The 12,818-nt window shown below is 43.5% G+C and overlaps 1 protein-coding gene across 3 annotated transcripts in view; it reads left to right on the top strand.

The window, feature by feature from the left end:
• Window positions 1-1,389: 1,389 nt before the first annotated feature.
• ITGB1 (integrin subunit beta 1) overlaps window positions 1,390-12,818 on the top strand; it is a 62,779-nt gene continuing 51,350 nt past the window's right edge. For all 3 annotated transcript variants that reach the window (XM_066384513.1, XM_066384514.1, XM_066384515.1), the window contains exon 1: window positions 1,390-1,544. The gene's annotated coding sequence lies outside the window, so the exon portion shown is untranslated. The remainder of the gene's footprint in view (window positions 1,545-12,818) is intronic.

The following is a 12,818-nucleotide window of genomic DNA, read 5'->3' on the forward strand; positions in this document are numbered from 1 at the left end:
TTCTCCTAATCTGCCATTCTGACTGCCTCCTCCATGTGGCTTCCCTGCCCTGCCTCCATGGGCTCTTCCTAGAATGTAATCACCCTTCCCTGAACAATGTGATCTCTCTTCCTTTTAAAATCTTTTGGTGCAAAAGCCCTCCCTCAACACACATTAGTATAACTAAGCCCAGCCCAAGGAAGAAAGGCAACTGATATCAACTGGGCAACAGGCATCCACGTGGGCAGCACCATCTTCAACAAAGTGAGCATAATATATTTTATCTGCCCAAATCATTACACGCAATGGATCGACTCTGCATAGATCGAATACAGACATTTACAAATTAGTCTTCCAATATGAAAAAGCAGGACATGTAGGAGGACACTTTTGGAAGGAGGATGGAACTTACAAAAGAAAGGCTGGTCACCTTACTAATGAGCAATGTGCAAATGTTCCACAGGTGGGATTACTATACTTTTTCCTGTCTAAAATGGCAGCCAAATGGGTACCCCAGCTTCCGAACTGCTACTTTTTCAGTTTCACAGATCTCAGAATCTGAGCTCTGCCCCCAACAGGGTGCCTCAGCTCACCAGGTGGCAACGCACATCGTCAGCTTGCCAGCAACCTCTTCTGAATTACTGAGTTTCAGTATAATGTTGGTTGGTACAGGTTTCACTCAACCTACCAATTGTGTCCAGCCATTCTCATAATGAATGCTACCCTTCTCTCTTAAATGTTCCTTCTCCAGCCTCCATCTCCACTTAGTAAAAAAAAGTGATAAATAGAAACTATTCCTAAGGATGAAACTTTCCCTTCTCATCTCCGTTTCCCATAAATGGACCGCCAGATTCATCTGACAAAGAAAGCAGTCTCCCACCCCACAAAAAAAAAACTTGCCTCCTCTCCATCTTTCCCGGTACCTGTCTCCTTCCCCAGTCTTCAACTTTCTTGTGGACACAGGTCAAGAAAACTATTACTCCAGAAAACCAAGAATGGCCTTAGCTAATAATTCCTTTTCAAAAGAAAACGTTTGGGGCCCGCGGAGCACTGCGGCGCAGCGGACTGAGTGTCCTGCCTTGCCCGGGGCTGCAGGGGTGCCCTGGACGGTGCGCTAGACAGTGGTTGTGCGGGCGCAGACCCAGCCCTGGAGAGGGAGCCCAGCCGCCTGTTCCGGGGGCGCGGGAGTCCGCAGTGCAGCCACACCTTCCCGACTCGCGGAGGAGGAAACCAAGGCCACGACCCACCCTCCCAGTGCGACGCCCGGGGCAGCCCTTTGTCCAGCCCGGCTTCCTGCTCCCGGCCCCGCGCGCTCCCGCCCGCCCGCGCGCGCTGCTGACGCGGCCGGGAGGAATGCGTTTCCGCAGGGAGCGGGCGGCGGGGCGGGGCGGAGAGGCCGGCTAGGGTCGCTGGCGGCGGGAGGCGGCTCCGGCCCGCGAGTCCCCGCCCCGCCATGGAGGAGGAGGAGCTGCCGCGCCCGAGACCGGAGGCCCGGCTCCCGCGGAGAACCGAGCGGAGCGCGGAGGAGCAGGCCCGAGCCAGCTCGGCCCGGAGCCACGGGGAAGGTAGGGCCGGGGCCGGGGCCGGCGCGGGCGGGCGGCGGGCCTCGGTCGGGGGCGGGTGGGCTGCAGCCGGAGGGGCGGAAATGCGGGCCGCCCGCGCTCTCGGAAGGTCCCCGCCGCCTCCACGCCCCGCAGTGGCCGCCAGGGGAGGGTCGGTTCCGGGTGCCTCCCCTCGGGGCCGGGACTGGGTGCGGGGACCGGGGCGCCCGCCGGTCCGAGTGGTCGCGTTGCCGCGTGGCCCCGCTCCCCGCGCGGCTGTGGGCGCGCCGGCGGGAGCCAGTGGAGGCCGCTCCAGACCGGCGGCCCCCGGCGGTGCACTTCCCCGGTCGAGGAGTTGTCCGCGTGTCCTGCGCGCGGCGGCGGCGCGGCTCTCGCCCGCGGGAAGTGCGGGCCCGGCGGCGGGCGGTGCAGGCGCGGCCCAATGCTCTCGCCCTCCGGGTGGGGAGCCGCGCTCAGTTCCCGGCCCTACGCTCCGGGCGCGTTCTCACGGGGCGCCCCTTCCCTTTCCGACGCCCTGGGCCGGTTCACTATGTGTCATTTCTTAGGCTTCATGATGACCAGTGCTGTTTGAAGCAGGACCAGTGTTTAATCGCTAAGCAGTTTTTATTGGATCAAATTTGTGCTTTTGAGTCAAAACCTAGCCCAAGTTTGTGTGATCACTGGTAAATGATACTTTGGGCTTCCGTTTTCTCGTCTCCAAAATGGGAACAAGACTACCTACACCAACAACAAAAGTAATAATTGTTGTAATAACGACAGTGAGGACTTTCCTTAGCTCTGTGCGCTTTATCGGTGTTCTCATGTAATCTTGAAACCGATCCAATGCGGCAGGATCTGTTTCATCCCCATTTGTAAAATGGGGAAACTGAGGCACAGGGATCATAAGTAAACAATTTACATGTGGTCGTCCCGCTGGTGAATATAGAAGCCATAGCATGTAGCCAAGAGCCCGTGTTTGAGTCACAGGTCACTTTTGGTAACTGCAGTACAGTTGTGAAGATCAAATGTAGAAACTGTAAAACACTTAGATTCGATGCTTAAGAGTTGATTCCTCATCCCTTCTTGGTATATTGCAAAGGTTTTTAAAACTCAATTACATAGCATGTAATTAATAACCTCATTGGTAAGTTTTTGTCGGGTCTGCATCCACATACATACTTAGTTTACAAAATTGCTGGATGGTTTTGACTTCAGATGGCACAGAAATAACATGCTAAAAGGATTTTGATTAGGCATCGTTTTTCAACAACACACCACCTTTAATGTAGATTGTACAGTTGACCACTTTTACGAGTGATTAAGGAATTTTAACTTAAGTTACCTGGTCTACATTTGGGGTCATCATGGTCCAGAGTGGGCAAGACTCATCGGAGAGTCCCACTATAATGTTCATGTTTTTAAATAATTTTGGCTCAGTGATCAATATTAAATGAGTGACTGAAGATGAAATGATAAAGAGAAAACATATGAACCAAAGTGGTATTTTGGTCACAGTCATTTGAGAAGAAAGCCATTTTACTTACCCTAAAATTTGGTATAAAATGGAAGGTGTTGTTAGAATGCTAGTTTAAAAGACGGGATGTGGTTAATACTTCTATACATAGAAAGCAAATAAACTAACAAGTCATCTGTGTTGACTTCACAGATCTAAATTTTTAAGTTTTTATTGTATTAAGATTGTTTTCTAAATCTCCCTCAACTTTCTGCCCATGAAAAGTATAGAATCAACAATGCTGAAAATTCTGGGTTTAGTAATATTAACAAGCTTTCTTCTTAACTTGCTGGTTGCTAATTAAAATCTGCCCCTATTTGCCACCATTGAGTGAATATGCAGTTCTATATTCATAACAATAAATTCCGAACTCTAGGAGCGACTCTGGGGAAGGACATCTGGTTGCTTTATAAAATGAAAATTAACCAAATAGTTTAACATGGTGCAGGTTTCCATGGAATGCTCGGCACTTTATTACTCGCCACTTTGTATCTTTATTGTTTGGCCTCTTGACAAATAAGTAGTGGCTCACAGCATGGGACCGCAGCATTATAGTCTATCTAAAGAAAGTTTTTCTTTAATATCCTGTCAGTACACTGGCTAACTCTTAACTGCACTGCTAGAGTGATGAGATCAAACACCTAACTGCTAAATATTTCAGCACTTTGAGGTCTGAGAATTTCAATTTCTGAATGTGTAACCAGCTGAACTTATCTGAGGATTCACACTGGCTGTAGTTGGAAAGTTAGGATCGGTCAGGTTGTGAGTACACCATAGAGGATTATATAGTTAAAATATGTAAATGTCTCTTACATTAGTAGGTCTGTTCTGATTTTGGTTATATACTGTGGGATTTTTCTCTTTTGTGTTGTTGCAGAGGTGGGAGTCTTCTTGGGTAGGGAGGATGCATTGACAGGGATAAAGGTGGGAATCTAAAAGGTCATGAAATAGCAGTATCTACAGATGTAGAAAGTTGACAACTGTTACAGTGTGCACCTCAGTTAAAGGCAGTGCAGTGCACAGCCTTAGACCAGCGGTTCTCAACCTGTGGGTCGCGACGAACGACCAAAACACAGGGGTCTTAGACTATTTCAGTTGGTAAGTGAAAAGAATGTGACTTTTCAGGGGCTGTGTGCAAAGGGGTCCAAACCATACTTGGTAAATTCTCATCTTTTTAAAGATGGCTCATTCTAAGACTTTTACACAGTTTATTTTTATTAATGGAATAATAAAGTGTGGGTTTTTAGAAGTCAATTACCTTTAAACTTTTTTTTGTGACTTTAGAAGATAAGGTTAACTGTTTAGCAATATGCTAAAATTCATGCGTATACCATCTCATCGTGAAATACGTGTGGGCTAGGTCTGGGTAGATGCAAAGGAGTCTAAAAAAGCATTTCCCTTCCCCAGGTTCTAATTTCTTTGTGTGACAGTTCAGTGAGTGATTTAAGTGTTTGTGGGTTTTCCCTTTGATTGGCATGCATGAGGTTGAAGCCAGACCTGGTAGTCTTCTAAGACAATTCGAGGAGCAGTTTGATGCAGTCAAGGTTTCTTGATTGAGAGGTGGAAAACCTGGCTTTCATGCAAGCACCACCATTGCCTTTCTCTGGAAGCTTAGTGAAAACATTTCACCCCATGGTTTCTGTGTCTACACCAGAAAGTAGTGGTCTCTGTCTCCCTCATTCTGTGAGCAGAAGGCTACCTCCTGCTTAGCTTGAGCAGTGCAGAGAGTAGCTCTTCTCTGTCCCCCACGAAGACCATTTTCTTGTGTCCTCACCAGAGATGGGGAGGAGCTGTGCCTAGTGATCATCTAGAGAACACCTGACAGTGCTAACCAGGCAAATCCAGTACTGTCAGCTCTTTGTGGGGACATGGCTCTGTGATCCATTGCATTTTAACCTGTATATTGAGTGGCTGTTACCCAGAAAATGCCAAGCTGAATGGGTGAACAAGAGGTTTGACATGGGCATTGCTGTTATGTATATTGTGGAGTTGGGACAAGTTGTGTGCCATCGAAGGAGACATAACAAATACCAAAGAATATTTTATACAGTGTGCCATATCAAATAATATTCTCTAATAGGTTTGGAGAAAACTATCAGCCCTGGGGGAAGTGGTGAGGGGAAGGCGTTGTAGTGGAGCTTGCCATGGTGAGAGCAAAGCTAGGGATGACGGATGGGTCTCTAAGGACAGTGTGGTTACAAAGCAGAACCCAGTCTGATTTAGCAAATATTGTGTGACTACTTTTACAATTGAAGACCTAGATTCTTGCCCTCCAGCCATGGTGTAGTGAGGTTCACAGCCGCACACAGTTAGCTACAGTAGAAGTTTATGATAGAATTAAAATAACACTCTTACTGAGCATCACTAAAGATCTGTTGTTTACTGGACTAGGCACTATGAAGATGTTTTTTGACCACAAAGAAAGGAATAGTTAATTCTGCTTATTGTGGTTGGTGAAGAGGTGAAGAGATGAAGAGCCAATGAAGGCCAAAAAACCCCCCAAAAAACCAGAAAGGTAGAAGAAAAATTAGTATTTAAGTTTGTTGTAGGGAATGTAATTTCAGTGGAGTGATGAGGAAAGTACTTACATGAAAAAAAATTTTTGGAATGTACCATATGAAGTATGCATGTCACAGGCCAGTGTACATATTTATTGAATGAATATGGAAGTAACTTAGCTTTCATATTCTATGAAATAGGGGTAGTAATTTATTAGCTGTCCAGTGTTTTCTAGCTTATGTATGATTTATTTCATAGTATGATTTTAATGCTTCTTTAGAGAGGTGCTGGTGGGTCATACTTGATTATTGCAGGAGGAGGTTGTAGTTTGTAAAAGTGCATTTAATGTTATGTTACAGTAGGAAAACACAACAGAAACAATAGGAGATGGATGTGTGCTTATTAAAGAAGCATGGGTTTGAAAAGATTAGGAACCATTTATTAGCTAGTCACTTAGGTTCTTCTGTTTGGAGGCCTACGACCTGTGAATGAGTTGAAAACTAAGAAGAAAATTCAATTAATCAAGTAAACTGGTCTGTACATCACTATAGAGACATTTGTTGCTAAGAGCATTTATATTCATGGTCATATTTTATTCTTACAACAATTCTGAGGTAGATATTATTCCCAGCTTAATGCTTCGTAAAATGAGAAAAAGTTATTTCTCCCTATGTTTAGTTAAGTTTTAAAACATTATACATTTAGGCCCTGGCCGGTTGGCTCAGTGATAGAGCGTCGGCCTGGCGTGCAGAAGTCCCGGGTTTGATTCCCGGCCAGGGCACACAGGAGAAGCGCCCATCTGCTTCTCCACCCCTTCCCCTCTCCTTCCTCTCTCTCTCTCTCTCTCTCTCTCTCTCTCTCTCTCTCTCTCTCTCTCTCTTCCCCTCCCTCAGCGAGGCTCCATTGGAGCAAAGACGCCCCGGGCGCTGGGGATGGCTCCTTGGCCTCCGCCCCAGGCGCTAGAGTGGCTCTGGTCGCAACAGAGTGAAGCCCGGGAGGGGCAGAGCATGGCCCCCTGGTGGGCGTGCCGGGTGGATCCCGGTCGGGCGCATGCGGGAGTCTGTCTGACTGTCTCTCCCCGTTTCCAGCTTCAGAAAAATACAAAAATAAATAAATAAATAAAACATTATACATTTAAATTATACCCAGTGCTGCTTTTTCTCCTCCACTGCAGGGCAGAGGGGAGATATGGCAAATGATGTCAGCATTTATTAAAGTTTTGGTCAAGTAAGAATTTTGGGGTGATCTACCTAAAGGGAGGCTAAAACGACACAATCTGGGATTGTAGCTTCTCACTCTCCTTGTTTGAAATTATGTAGGAGAATCTTGCTTTCAAGTGCTTACTGATTGATACCACTAATCTAATATGGATGGATAACTGATTTTGCTAGTTCCATTCACAATTATTTTTGTAAATTTCCTCAAAGTAAAATATCCTAACTGTAAGAAGAGTCACTAAGTTTTTCTTTTCCCCTCACAGGGAAAGGCAGGCTCTACAGACACAGCAAGTGTAGAAGGAACAGCTGTCAAGGCTGGTTGGAAGCAAGTTGTTTGCTTGGTAATGTCTTAACTTTTTTGAGTGGAAGGAGGAGCTGGGAAGAATTGAGTTCAGGCAACTTTTCGTGCTGGGTTTGCATCAGCCCTTAATAAAATGACTTATCGTTTTGTTTAAGTTTATTTTTCTGCTTGTGTTTAAAGTCTGTCCTTCTGCAGTCTTGGAGTTTACTTTGTGCCCCTTCACCAATTTTGTTTTTTAATTTAATACTTTTCCCACTCCTTACACAAGGTTATCCATTTTCTGAGCGTTGTGGTGGTATACCAGTTGTCCACAGTGGTAGTCAACCTGGTCCCTACCGCCCACTAGTGGGCGTTCCAGCTTTCATGGTGGGCGGTAGCGGAGCAACCAAAGTATAAATAAAAAGATAGATTTAACTAATGTAAGTTGTTTTATAAAGATTTATTCTGCCAAACTTAGCGAAAATCCGACATAAAGTACTTGGTAAGTAATTATTATTATATGCTTTAACATGCTGTAACTCTGCTTTATAAATTTTATAAAGTTAAGTTACTTCCCTACTTTATAAATCAGCATTACTGTGGAACGGGTGGGTGGTTAGAAAATTTTACTGACAGAGACACAAAAGTGGGAGGTAGGTGTAAAAGGGTTGACTACCCCTGGTTAGATCACCATGGATTGTATCAAAATGTATCTAGTTGTTTTGTGTTAGTTTAAATTCTGTGAGGCTTTTCCTGTCTCTTTGATTCTGTTCCTTGTGTTGATAAGCTCTATAGAGCATTTCAGCGTAAATTTCTGTCCTTAGCTCTGCACTTTCCTTACAGTTTTTGATCACTGTTAGATCTACTTGAGATCATAAATTCATCTAGATTTTTCTCCTATTTTCAGAAAAGATTCTTCACTTCCTTTAACTTTTTGACCTGACAGTTTTTCCTAGTTCAGTTTTATGCCCTTCTCTCCCTGCACTTTCCATGTACTTACCTTGGAGGCGTTATACTTGCCCACATGCAGTATATCCATTCAGGCGTACCTTTCCCTGGCACATTGTGGGCTGGGTGCTGGGTGGTGATGATTGATCTTCCTCCCATGTGTTCATTTTCCTGGGGAAGTTGGGTATGCTGTCTTCAGTTGCTGTTCTGTCATTTCCTTAGGTAGTAGCCCTGTTAAGAGCTATTTTTAGGCCTGACCAGGCGGTGGCGCAGTGGATAGAGCGTCGGACTGGGATGCAGAGGACCCAGGTTCGAGACCCTGAGGTCGCCAGCTTGAGCTGGGCTCATCTGGTTTGAGCAAAAGTCTACCAGCTTGAACCCAAGGTCGCTGGGTCCAACAAGGGGTTACTCAGTCTGCTGAAGGCCCATGGTCAAGGCACATATGAGAAAGCAATCAATGAACAACGAAGGTGTTGCAAGCGCAATGAAAAACTAATGATTGATGCTTCTCATTTCTCTCCGTTCCTGTCTGTCTGTCTCTGTCTATCCCTTGCTCTGACTCACTCTCTGTCTCTGTAATAAATAAATAAATAAATAAATAAGAAATAACGACTTAAAAAAAATACTTTAAAGAGCTATTTTTAGGTTTCACATTCCTTTAGGAACCTGTAGCTTTGGAGCAGTGAAACCTCTGTTGTTGGCAGCCTCAGGCTGGTGTTACCATCGGCTAAGAAGGGGTCTGCTCAGAAAAACTTCTTGTTTTCTGGGTGAGAGTAATGAAGTTCAGGAAGTTTTCCAGGTAAGGTACTGTTCTTGTCACCCACGGAGGGTGGAAAGAGCGTCACCGGAGCTGTCAGTTGCATCTTTGACTTGGAGTACTTATCCTCTCCTTTTTCCTGGTCTCTAGTTTTTCCTTCCTTCTTCATCCCTTCTTCTAAGTTTTTGTTAATCATTAATTCTTACTTAATATTTGGGCCATAAACATTTCTATGATTACCTCCACATACCTTTTCCTATCAGACAAGGGAGAACAGTTTGGGTTTTGCACTTCCTGTGAGGAGAAAGGTGCTCTCCCTCCCGGCTCTCACCCTCTCTTTTGGGGCGTATGTAGCTGGAGGTCAGCAGGGTTTCTCAGATATAGGCGTCCCCCATGGCTCTCCGCGTGGGGGAAGCAGGGTGCACACAGCCCTCCAGCCCCGGTCAGGGCCTCAGGTAAATTGCAGCCCAGATGATGGCTTGACTGCAACCTGAAAGAGACCCTGGGCCAGAGCTACCCAGCTAAGATTCCCCTGGATTCCTGACTCAGAAACTGAAACACAGTAAATGTTTCAAGCTGCTAAATTTGGGGTTCCTTTGTTATGGAACAGTAGATAACTAGAACAGAGGCATTGTCCACAAAGTAAGGGAGATTAACAGTTGCACCTGGAAATGATAGTCGATTCGCAGGTTAGAGCCAGGAGTGCCCCTGGCTACCTGTGCTTTTGTTGACGGTGTTCTGAGAGGCTGAGCAATGGCAGAGCTTCCCAAACAGCTTTGCTCATTGGAAACCTACTTAACGGAGAAAGCATGGGCATTTATTTGAAGCAGATGGGGTAGATATCCCAGCTCTGTTACTTATACAGGATGGGGCAAAAGCAGCTTTACAATTGTGAGTACATGACGGAGTTGATTCTTGTATTATTATTTATTCTTGTGTTACATATTTTTATATGAACAACTGTAAACCTACTTTTGCCCACCCTTGTATGCCGGGCACATGGTAGATATGCAGTAAATACTTATTGACTTGAATTTAATTAGTTATATTGAATAAAAATATGTCCTTGTGCAGATATTTTTATGAGCAGAACTCTTTTGCAGATGACTCCTTTTTATATGAGTTGGCTTCTGGGCACCTTATTTTAAACCTTGAGATAAATGTAATTTACCACATTTTCCTAAAGTAATTTTTCTCTAAAGGGTGATTGTTTAATTTCTACAAATATAGTGCATGTAAAGTTTTTACAGATTTTAATCTGTAAATGTAAAAGGAAATGCCAAATGAGTTATTTGTGACATCATTAAACACATTAATAAATAATAAATATGTACTAAGAGTTTGAATGGGACATAAAACCATACTTAACCTTGAAGAAATGAGGTGAGTTTATAGCAGGGATTAAAAAACAATTAGGTACAATTTTTGCCAGTGTGAACACTTGCACATATTTGTGGGTGTTAACCACTAAAATGAGATTATTTGGGGGAGATGCTTAAGATTCTTTATTATTCAAAGAATGAATTCTGACTCCTTAGATAAAATTGAATATGGTAGAATAGGATATTAGGATGAACTGCTTTTGTAGGAATGAGACATACTGTAAAACCTATCAGAGTATACTCATGAAATTTAAGAATTAAAATAACTTTTGTTAACCTGACCAGGTGGTGGCGCAGTGGATAGAGTGTCGGACTGGGACCCAGAAGACCCAGGTTCAAAACCCTGAGGTTGCCGTCTTGAGTGCAGGCTCATCTGGTTTGAGCATAGCTCACCAGCTCGAACCCAAAGTCACTGGCTTGAGCAAGGGGTCACTCGGTCTGCTGCAGCCCCCCAGTCAGGGCACATATGAGAAAGCAGTATTTGAACAACTGAGGTGCTGCAACTAAGAATTGATGCTTCTCATCTTTCTCCCTCCCTTTCTGTCTGTCCCTATATGTCCCTCTCTCTATCTCTCTGTCACACACACACACAAATAACTTTTGTTAGCCTCCATTCACTTTGAAGGCCTAAGAAATAAACTCATCAAACGTTTTTTAGGTCCTTTTCATTTTTGTGTTCTGAGTCAGTTTTAGCACTGGAAGGATGTTCTTTCCTTTAAAATAGTGACTAAGTTGGCTGTCAGAAAATTACTGTATTTCCCTATGTATAAGATGCACCTTAATATTGGGGCCCGAAATTTGAAAATAAAGTTATTGAATTCAAATTTATTCATCATAAAATTCATACAACTCCTCATCTATGTCAAAACTCCCATCCATTAGCTTGTCCTCATCTGTGTCTTATGATGAATCACTGTCTTCATTATTGCCTCGTCCTCAGTTCCATCTATGGCATTTGGAATGCCACACTTCTTAAATGACTTGATAACAGTCTCAATCTTGATATTATCCCAGGATCTTTACACCCAGATACAAACTTCTCCTATAGTTGGTTTCTTCACTTGTCCTGCTGGTGTCAAATTGTCCCCAGAAGACTTGATCCATTGGTTTCATTTGTCTCTCATGGCAGCTTTGAAGGGTTTGTTAATGCTGACATCAAGTGGTTGGAGATGGGATGTCAAGCCTCCAGGTATGACGGCAAATTTTGTTTTTGGCTCTGCAGCAATCTTCTTTGTGTTTGTTGTTAGAAAGCACATTAGATAGAATATTCCTACTTAGGTGTGGAACTTAAAATAAGTATCTAATTATACTTGTTAAAATAATTAGCATCTAATTAATATAATAATTAGCATTGGATTAAACTTTATTATTTGATATTGTATCAAAATAAGTACTGTATGAGTGGCAACATTGTTTACAGTTTTATTTTTGACCCTTATATCTTGTCCTTTCTAACATATCTTGTGTCTCCCTTAGGGTACATCAGTCCAAAGTTTTCTGGTTTTAATTATGATTGAAAAAAGCTAACCATTCAAACATAGTTACTTTCTTATTCAATCAAGTTTGTTGTTGAACACCAGCCATAATATGTATTAATGATAACAGCAGTACTTAGGCAGTGCTTACAGTGTGCCAAAACTTGCTTTTAATTTATCAACTTATTTAAACTTCAGGTAACCCTTATAATGCAAGGACTGTTGTCTCTAGAGGAAACCAAAGTATAGATTAAATAATTTGCCATTATCTCCTACTTAGGTAGTAGCTGATCAGAGATTTGAATTCATGCATCTGCTTCCACAGTCTAACCAGCAATTTTCAGCCTTTTTCATTGCATGACACACATAACTAATTACTAAAATTCTGCAGCACACCAAAATTTTTATTTTTTGCCGATCTGACAAAAAAAAATAGTTATAAATGGACTCACTCACACTGGACAGTTATTGTGTTGTCTGTTGTTATTTTTTTTTTTATTTGACAATCTAAGGAGAAAGAGATCAGTGCCCCTGACTAAATAGGTAGTATATGTTTTAACAATTCTTAAGCACACCAGCTGAAAATCTGCACTCATAGCTCTTTGTCATGAATTGTCACGTAGTGGTGGTTACAATACATTGCTTGCCCGTGTTAAGCTTACTGTTTGTTTGGTTTTTTTTGAGACTTCTGCATATTTTCCAGTTACCCATATCTATAGTTCCCTCATTTATTAAATATTAAGATGCTGTGCTAGATAAAGGAGACATGAAGAAATAACTTAGATGGCAGCTGCTAAGGCACAGCTGTGGTACACATCTACAGTAGGTAGGGAAGAGCTACATGTGTCTTAAATACTAAATCTTTTAAGCCAAGCTGCTTTATACTTGTTTTACTCTATGTATATGTGTTTAGAGGGGACTCACCTGGTATAAATCAGCCTCCAATTCTTTTCATCTTTAGGGGCTCAGTAATGTCTTCAGCGACACTTCTCCTACTCTGGCCTACCAGTTTTTCCGACCCAGTCCAGTCCAGTGGCCTCTGTGTACTGTGTTAGAAACCTGTTCTGGTCTCTCGCACCTGGCCACCACTCTGGCCTTGCTGCTGGGAGCAGCTCTGTGACTCACTTCTGGCTCACTGCATCGTGCCTCCAGCGCTTCCCTTAGCCCCTGGGGCTTCCCTGGCAAGCTCCTGGCTGTGGCCTTCTGCAGCAGCCTTCTAGGCAGGTG

Source organism: Saccopteryx leptura, chromosome 5 (genome assembly GCF_036850995.1).
Source record: "Saccopteryx leptura isolate mSacLep1 chromosome 5, mSacLep1_pri_phased_curated, whole genome shotgun sequence".
In the NCBI taxonomy this organism is placed as follows: Eukaryota; Metazoa; Chordata; class Mammalia; order Chiroptera; family Emballonuridae; genus Saccopteryx; species Saccopteryx leptura.